Source organism: Macaca mulatta, chromosome 7, assembly GCF_049350105.2.
Source record: "Macaca mulatta isolate MMU2019108-1 chromosome 7, T2T-MMU8v2.0, whole genome shotgun sequence".
Classification (NCBI taxonomy): Eukaryota; Metazoa; Chordata; class Mammalia; order Primates; family Cercopithecidae; genus Macaca; species Macaca mulatta.
The window spans coordinates 131,500,118-131,510,183 of NC_133412.1; positions in this window are offsets into that span (position 1 = coordinate 131,500,118).

Below are 10,066 nucleotides of genomic sequence, written 5' to 3' on the forward strand. Positions count from 1 at the left end.
TAGTTTTATTTTAAGTGATTGCTTTTTTCCTAAGTGCTAATAACTTACAGTTGGAAAATCAGATGTCACAAAACCAAGCATTTTAGTATATTCTTCAGCCTTTACAATAAAATATTTCTACTAATTATAAAAATGAAAAAAAAAAAAGTGTCATTTAAATCCAGCTGGACCTAGGAGGCAACCTTAGATTTATACATTAAATATTTTAATGATTTCCTTCTGTAGCAATTCAATAAATGTGAGATAAATAAGTTATCAGCTTGAGTACTGTCCCTTCTAATTGATACAAATTTGGTCATGAAGTATTGGGATGTTGCTACAGAGAACAAAACTGTGTATTCATTGAATAGATACACACTGTTAAAATCCTTTTATCTGGAAGCTGGAAAGGATTATGAAATTAAGTGAATATTGACTAAGTATGACATTTCAAATATTGAGCATATTTTGAGTTTAGGTAAACTTTGAATAGATACCTCTTACATGTGACTAAGAAGGTAAAAAATATAGGCTGGGCGCGGTGGCTCACACCTGTAATCCCAGCACCTTGGGAGGCCGAGGCAGGTGGATCACAAGGTCAAGAGATCGAGACCATCCTGATCAACATGGTGAAACCCCGACTCTGCTAAAAATACAAAAATTAGCTGGGCGTGGTGGCATGCGCTTGTAATCCCAGCTACCCAGGAGGCTGAGGCAGAAGAATCACTTGAATCCAGGAGATGAAGGTTGCAGTGAGCCCAGATCGTGCCACTGCACTCCAACCTGATGACAAAGCAAGACTTTGTCTAAAAAAAAAAAAAAGTAAAATTATAAAGACACTCTAATATAATGGAAGTTGCCATCTATAAAATTGTTATTTAAAAGATGATGGAGCTTTCTGTTTTAATATTGCATTGCATGCTTTTATTTATTTCAATTTTTGAAACAGGGTCTTGCTCTGTCACCTAGGTTGGAGTGCAGTGGTGTGAACACGGCTCACTTCAGCCTTGACCTCCTGGGCTGAAGCGATCCTCCCACCTCAGCCTCCTGAGTAGCTGGGACTGCAGGCATGCACCATGACACCTGGCTAATTTTTAAATGTTTTGTAGAGACAGGGTCTTGCTATGTTGCCCAGGCTGGTGTTGAACTCCTGGGCTTAAGCGATCCTTCTGCCTCGGCCTCCCAAAGTGCAAGGATTATAGGCGTGAGTCATTGTGCCCAGCTGGCCATTGTGTGCTTTTATTGTTTGTTATTTTGTGTTAAATTTCTAGTTTTCTTCTCTTTCAGTAAGAAAGATGGTTGCACTTAGCATATTAAAAGACTACTACATACTATGCCTTCTATGAAATTGCTTTAAGTTATGAAAATCTATGTGGATTGCCCAGTTAATTTGCTTATATACCTTTCTTTTCTTATAAGCCCTGTAATTTTTTTTTTTTTTTTTGAGACAGAGTCTTGCTCTGTTGCCCAGGCTGGAGTGCAGTGGTGCGATTTCCACTCACTGCAAGCTCCGCCTCCCGGGTTCATGCCATTTTCCTGCCTCAGCCTCCCAAGTAGCTGGGACTACAGGCACCTACCACCACGCCTGGCTAATTTTTTGTACTTTTAGTAGAGATGGGGTTTCACCGTGTTAGCCAGGATGTTCTCAATCTCCTGACCTCGTGATCTGCCCGCCTCAGCCTCCCAAAGTGAGCCACCGCACCCAGCCTTAAGCCCTGTAATTTAACATAGCTATCAAGATTGTGAAAGCATTCAAAGCTATATTCAACCATATATAAAACCTATTAACAGAATTCATTCATTGATGATTTATTATCTTCTATGTGCCAGGCATAAGCTTAAGGCCCAGGAGCTACAACGGTGAACAAGACAGAATAAAGTCCTTCTCTTCATGGAATGTATAATCGTGGTATAATAATATGATAGATGTAAACAGTTAACTCATGTAATTATTATTTTTTTTATTACAGTCTCTGCTTATCCAAACTCATGTAATTGTAAGTGCAGGTATAATAAGCATATGAAGTTATGGTGTGCCGTGAGATAATGATACAGAGCCCACTAGTTTGAAGGCAGGGGTGGTATGGGAAGGCTTTGCAGAGAAAGCAACAGTATAACTGAACTCCAGTGAAGATTATGAATTGGCTGGGGAAGTAGAAGGAGAGCTATGGAGAGTATAGTGTTCCAAGGACATGGGGGAGGAGAGATTGGTAAAATGGTCCAGGTAATGAGCCAAGGCAAGAGTAGACCTGATACAGGATCCCAGTCAAGTAGGACTGAGAGTGGTAGGGGAACAGGAGCAAAGGGACAGGTGGTCAAGATTTGAGCAGTTCCCTACCACTCTCAGCCCTGCTTGTCCGGAGCTGTCTCAAGAGCCACTTTTCCATGAAGCTTTTGCTGACTTCTCACTACCACCAGAATAGTGCCCTCTTCAGTCTGTGTTATTTTATGTGACAATTTACCTGATGTTTACTTGTGCATGTGTGTTTCTACCCTACTAGATGATTGAGTTCTTAAAGCCAGACGTTTGTTTTTTAGTAGAGACAGGGTTTCACCACGTTGGCCAGGCTGGTTTCAAACTCTTGACCTCAAATGATCCACCTGCCTTGGCCACCCAAAGTGCTGGGATTACAGGTGTGAGCCACCACGCCCTGCCTAAAGCCAGACATTTAAAAGAGGTGTTTAGGGTAATTTTTTTGTTTGAGACAGGGTCTTACGTTTGACTACTGTCACCCAGCCTGGAGTGAAGGGGTGTGATCATGGCTCATTGCAGCCTCTATTTCCCTGGCTCAGGTGATTCTCCCACCTCAGCCTCCCAAGTAGCTGGAACTACATGCGTTCACCACTTTGCCTGGTTAATTTTTTTATATTTTTAGTAGAGACGGGGTTTCGCCATGTTCCCCAGGCTAGTCTTCGAATTCCTGGGCTCAAGCGGTCCACCTGCCTCGGCCTTCCAAAGTGCTGGGATTATAGGCGTGAGCCATCGTGCCAGCCAATGTTCTTTTCACAAAGTAATTTAAAAAAATCATTTCAAAAGTATTAAAGTAGATTTGTTTAACTTCTGATCTGAAAATATTCCTAAATTGATGAGCTTTTTTTTCCTTCTCTCCTTGTTCCTCCTTTTCCCATTACTTTCATGTGGTTACACACAGATTTTTATCACATTAAAGGAAGAGTACAATAAGTGATGACATCCATCATTAGTGAAGGTTGGTTGACTCTTAGAATGGAGTTCGCCCTCATGAGGAATTTGTAACAAATACATGCTTAAGAGTAGAAATTTTTTTAGTTCTTTAAATTTTATTACAAAATCAAATGTTTTCCATGTTGACAAGCACAAAAAACTTCTTTTATTCATATAGCTCCATTATGTATCTCTTTAAACAGAACAAGGGCAGTGCTTATAATTTTGGTATTTGTACTTAACATAATTATGAAGCTATCTTCATTTTGTAATCTGTGTCATGCAGAATTCATGTTGAAAAGTTCTTTTGTAAAAAGCTTAAGGAACTTCCACATAGATACAATAAATGATTACTCTGTACAAGTAATTGGATTTCTTCTCGAGGCTAAATTACATTAAGCAAGACAATCTGATTCAAGAATCCCATCATTTTAGGGTTGCCAGAGTAAGCAAATAAAAATACAGGATACCCAGTTAAATGTGAATTTCAGAAAACAGATACTTTCCTCATATAAAGATGTCCCATGTAAAAATGGTTATTTATTAAAACACACTTAGGCTGTGCATGGTGGCTCATGCCTGTAATCCCAACACTTTGGGAGGCTGAGGTGGGTGGATCACCTAAGGTTAGCAGTTCAAGACCAGCCTGGCCAACACGGCAAAACCTCATCTCTACAAAAAATACAAAAATTAGTGGAATGTGGTGGTGCATGCCTGTATTCCCAGTTACTTGGGAGGCTAAGGCAGGAGAATCACGTGAACCTGGGATGCGGAGATTGCAGTGAGCCAAGATAGTGCCACTGCATTCCAGCCTGGGCAATAGAGCAAGACTCCATCTCCAAAAAACAAAAGGCCGGGCACAGTAGCTCACGCCGGTAATCCCAGCACTTTGGGAGGCCGAGGTGGGCAGATCACAAGGTCAGGAGATTGAGACCATCCTGGCCAACATGGTGAAACTCCATCTCTACTAAAAATACAAAAATTAGTTGTGTATGGTGGCACGTGTCTATAATCCCAGCTACTTGAGAGGCTGAGGCAGGAGAATCGCTTTAACTAGGAGGTTGCAGTGAGCTGAGATCGTGCCACTGCACCCCAGCCTGGCAAGAGAGCAAGACTCCGTCTCAAAAAACAAACACAAAAACCTCAGACTTAACTGGGTATCCTGTATTTTATTTGTAAACCCTATACTAGTTGCCCTTCTGCTATAACACAAAACATACATTTATTATCCTTAAAGAACTTTTTTGGTCCCAGTTGGAGGGTAACAAATTGCTCAGGTTTTCTCTTGGTTTCCAGGAATGAATGTGCATGGGCAGCCCATCACGGATTTCTTTTTATCCAATAAGTTTTTGGGGAACAGGTGGTGGTTGGTTACATGAATAAGTTCTTTGGTGGTGATTTCTGAGATTCTGGTGCACTCATCACCTGAGCAGTGTACACTGTACCCATTGTATAGTCTTTTTTCCTTCATCCCCCTCCCACCCCTTCCCCCAAGTCCCCAAAGTCCAATGTATCATTCTTACGCCTTTGCATCCTCATAGCTTAGCTCCCCCTTACGAGTGAGAACATACAATGTTTGGTTTTTCCATTCCTGAATTACATCACTTAGAATAAGTCTCCAGGACTGCTGCAGTGGTGTACGCCTGTAATCCCAGCACTTTGGGAGGCCGAGGCAGGTGGATCACCTGAGGTCAGGAGTTCGAGACCAGCCTGGCCAACATGGTGAAACCCTGTCTATACTAAAATAAAAATTAGCCAGGTTTGGCGATGCATACCTATAATCCCAGCTACCTGGGAGGCCCAGGTGAGAGAATCACTTGAACCTGGAAGGCGGAGGTTCCACCAAGCCAAGATCACACCACCACACTCAAACGTGGGCAATAGAGTAAGACTGTGTCTCCAAAAAGGAAAAAAAAAAAAAAGAATGGTCTCCAATTCCGTCCAGGTTGCTGCGAATGCCATTATTTCATTCATTTTTATGGCTGAGTAGTATTCCATAGTATGTATGTACTACAGTTTCTTTATCCACTAGTTGACTGATAGACATTTGGGCTGGTTCCATATTTTTTGCAATTGTGCATTGTGCTGCTATAAACATGCGTGTACAAGTATCTTTCATATAATGACTTCTTTTACTCTGAGTAGATACCCAGTACTGGGATTACTGGATCAAATGGTAGTTCTACTTTTAGTTCTTTAAGGAATCTCCACACTGTTTTCCATGGTGGTTGTACTAGTTTACATTCCCATCAGCTGTGTAAAAGTGTTCCCTGTTCACCACATCCTTGCCAACATCTATTAATTTTTTAAATTTTTTGATTATGACCATTCTTGCAGGAGTGAGGTGGTATCATATTGTGTTTTGATTTGCATTTCCCTGAAAATCAATTCTAGGTTACCAACTTTTAGGTATTTCTTTGAACCTTCCATTCTTCAGCATTCTGTAGAATAAATCCATAGGAGTGGAATTACTACCAAGTCAAAAAGTATGCAAACTTCTAATGGTATTTTCTGAAACTTTTTGAGTACTGATGTGAGTATAAATTTAGAATACCTTTGTGGGGGATATTCTGGCAGTATTTACTGAGATTAAGAATGCACATATATCTGATCCAGTAATTCCACCTCCAGGAATTTATCCTATAGGTATTCTCAGCCATGTGTATAATAATATATGTTCAAGGCTATTAGTGGCAGGACTGTTTGTCATAAAAATTAGAATTAACCAAAATGGCATCTCTACAGGATACCTAAATAAATTGTGGCACACTGATAAAACAGATTGCTATGTATCTGAAAAAAGAATGAGAAAGCATACCGTATCTGTAGAAAGATAACTGATAACACTGGTTGCCTTTGGGAAGGGGAAACTGTAACTGGGGAACAGAGGTGGGAGAATTTTCATTGTAGTCATTTGTGTCCTTTATGTTTTGAACCAAAAGAAGGTATTATCCACTCAAAAATAGATTTGAAACTTCTTAAATGTCACTGAAATGAAAACAATAAAAACACAATTTTAGAATCTAAACCTTTCACTTTACATAAAAAAACTGACACAGCGGTAAAGTGATTTGTCCATGTACAAATAGTTAAGTTATAAATGACTGTATTTATAAATTCCAATAAGAAGAATCCCAGATCCCAAAGGTTCTCTTTGCCCATACCAAGGGTTGAGGATGATGTGGAGGAACTAGAACTGTCATAGCCTGCTGGTGAGAATGCAAAATTGTACAACTACTTTGGAAAATGTTGTTTTGTTTTCCTTTTGATTCAATTCAGGGAAGAGTTAACGCTTTGGAAAATTTTTGACAATTTCTTAAAAAGTTAAACATGTGACCCAGTCATTCCACTTCTGGGTACTTACCCAAGAAATGAAAGCATATGTCTACATATAGCAGCTTTATAAATCACGGCAAAAATTTGAAACAACCCAAATTTCCATCAACAAGTGAATGGATAAGTAAATTGTTGCATAGCCATACAATGGAATACAACTCACCAACAAAAGGAACAAATTGATAACATAAGCAACAAAATAGATGAATCTCAAAATACTTATGTTGAGTGAAAGAAGTCAGACAAAAAGTATACACTCTGATTCCATGTATACAAAAATAGAAAATACAAACTAATGTATAGTAAAAAAAATAAATCAGTGGTTCCCTGGAAACTTGGAGTGGGGTATGTGGAGGAGGTGGAATGAAAGGGAAAGATTACAAAGGGGCCTGAGGAAACCTTGGGGGTGATTCATGTGGTTTCACAGGTGAATACATATAGGAAAATTAATAAAAGTATGTACTTCTATAAAGAAATACCTGAAGATAGGGGGCAAAAAAGTATATATTTCTAAATGTGTGCAGTTTGAACATTAAAGGAAAAAAACCTTCCAAAATACAAACAGCATAGGAGACATGCAAACCTAAGGCCACTGTGGTTGGCTGGTACTGAGACTAGAACTCAAGTTTAATCAAGTTGGTGATTTTTTAGCCTGGTGAATACAATGAGAGATTTCTACTTTTCGCCACCTAGGTATGTCAGGGCCCTTTTGCACTTCCTTCATTTCACTAGAAATCTTAAAATCTTCCCTTTGGCCAGGCGCGGTGGCTCAAGCCTGTAATCCCAGCACTTTGGGAGGCCGAGACGGGCGAATCACAAGGTCAGGAGATGGAGACCATCCTGGCTAACACGGTGAAACCCCCTCTCTACTAAAAAATACAAAAAACTAGCCGGGCGAGGTGGCGGGCGCCTGTAGTCCCAGCTACTCAGGAGGCTGAGGCAGGAGAATGGTATAAACCCGGGAGGCGGAGCTTGCAGTGAGCTGAGATCCAGCCACTGGACTCTAGCCTGGGTGACAGAGCGAGACTCCGTCTCAAAAAAAAAAAAAAAAGAAAGAAAATCGGTCAGGAAGTAGATAGGCCCAGTATATTTCTTTTCAGTGTTAAATATAAATGGAAATCCTACTTTTGACAATTTACCTAAGTCAATTTATGTACCCCTTCTCCTTTAATATCTGAGCACTTCTCACGTAACTTTTTGAAACACCAATGCTATTAAGTTGAAATTTTTACTGTAATGACTGAGGTAGTCATCACTCTTGGGTATGACCTTCATTTGTTATTAAACTCTTTCATATACCTTTAATATCCCATAGTTTTATTACGCTTTCTCTGATCCACTGTGTCTCCAGCCTCCCCATCTGTTTTCTTCTCAAGGTTCCCTCCCTCCCTCATTGCCCGTAGCAAGTTTCATCTCCTTTTAGTCTTCTCTTGGGGCACTTCCTCAAACCTTTCATTTCACTTGGCCTCTGAAGGTTCTACTGAGCTCTATCTTACTAGTAATAAAGACATAAATAAGAGATAAGGAAATTGCTGATTTCAAAACCGATTGGTCTCATGTCTAAAGACTAATTGCTGTTGTCTAAGACAGTCCTAGAAAGGACTTTACATGGAGAAATCGGTGGTTCCTTTTTTTTCATTCACTGGCTCCTTCAATGAATACTGATAGAGAGCTTTCTATATACATACACTGCTCTGGCATAGTAGCATTTTAGCACAATGGACTCAATGTAACAGTAACAATAGACTTCAAAAATAAACCATAGTTCTTTGAGGAGATCAATAAAATTGATAAACCTACATCCAGGCTGATCAGGAAATAAAGAAGAAGACATAAACTACCAGTATCAGGAACGAGGGTCGTGATCACTACATACTGTATCTATAGCTATTATAAAGATAGGGCGGCCAGGCGTGATGGCTCATGCCTGTAATCCCACCACTTTGGAAGGCTAAGGCAGGCAGATCACCTGAGGTGAGCAGAGTTTGAGACCAGCCGGGCCAACCTGGCAAAACCCCATCTCTACTAAAATTACAAAAATTAGCTGTGCATGGTGGCATGTGCCTGTAGTCCTAGCTACTTGGGAGGCTGAGGCACAAGAATCACTTGAACCCAAGAGGTGGAGGTTGCAATAAGCTGAGATGGCCCCACTGCACTCCAGCCTGGGCAACAGAGTGAGACTCTGTCTAAAAAAAAAAGGGGGAATATCATGTCATGAACATCTTTATGCCAATATATTTGCCAACTTAGCTGAAATAGAAAAATTCCTTGAAAGACACAGATTACCAAAGCTCACTTGAGGAGTTGATAACCTGAATGGCCCTATATCTATAAAGAAATGGAATTGATGTTAATAAAAACTTCCCACAAAATAACTCCAGATCCAGCTGGCTTCAGTAGTGAAGTCTACCAAACACTTAATGAAGGCATAATGTGATTCAAACTGAAGAAGATTGCTTCTAAGTCACTCTACAAGACCAGCATTACTATGACACTAAAACCAGACAAAGGCATTTCAAGAGAAGAAAACTAAAGACCAATATGTTTCACGAAAATACATGCAAACATTTTAAACAAAATTTCAGTAAATAAAAGTCAACAACATATTAAAAGGATAATACAACATGGGCCAAGTGGGATTTATTCCAGGAATACAGGATTGGTTTAATATTTTTTAAAAATCAGTGAGGCATAGTGGTTCACGCCCGGCATTCCAGCATTCTGGGAGGCTGAGGAAGGAGGATCACTTGAGCCCAGGAGTTCAGGGCCAGCCTGGGCAGCATAATGAGAATGAGTCTCTACAAAAAAATTTTTTAATTAGCCAGGTGTGGTGGTGCATGTCTGTGGTCCCAGCTACCTGGGAGCCTGAGGTGGGAGGATTGCTTGAGCTCAGGAGTTCAAGGCTGCAGTGAGCTATGGTCATGCCACTGCATTCCAACCAGGGCAACAGAGTGAGACCCTGTCTCAAAAACAAAATAAAAATCAATGTAATTTACCATATTAATAAGTTAAAAAAGAAAAACCTTATGAGGCAGAAAAAACATTTGACAAAATCTATCTGTTCTCAATAAATACTCTCAACAAAGTAAGCAAGCATAGAATGGAACTTCTTCAACTGATAAAGGACACCTATGAAAAACCTATAGTTAACATCATATTTAATGATGAAAGACTGAATGTTTTTCCTCAAGTTATTGATTGATTGATTGAGATGGAGTCTCACTCTGCTGCCCAGGCTGGAGGGCAGTGGTACAATCTTGGCTTACTGCAACCTCTGCCTCCCTGGTTCAAGTGATTCTCCTGCCTTGGCCTCCCAAGTAGCTGGGATTACAGGTACCTGCCACTACACCCTATTTTTTAGCACTACGGCTAATTTTTGTATTTTTTTTTTTAGAAGAGACGGGGCTTCACCATGTTGGTCAGACTGGTCTCGAACTCCTAACGTCAAGTGATCTGCCTGTCTTGGCCTCCCAAAGAGTTGGGATTACAGGCATGAGCCACCATGCAGGCCTTCCTCAAGATTAGGAATGAGACAGATACCTACTCTAACTGGCTGCTGCCTTTTTT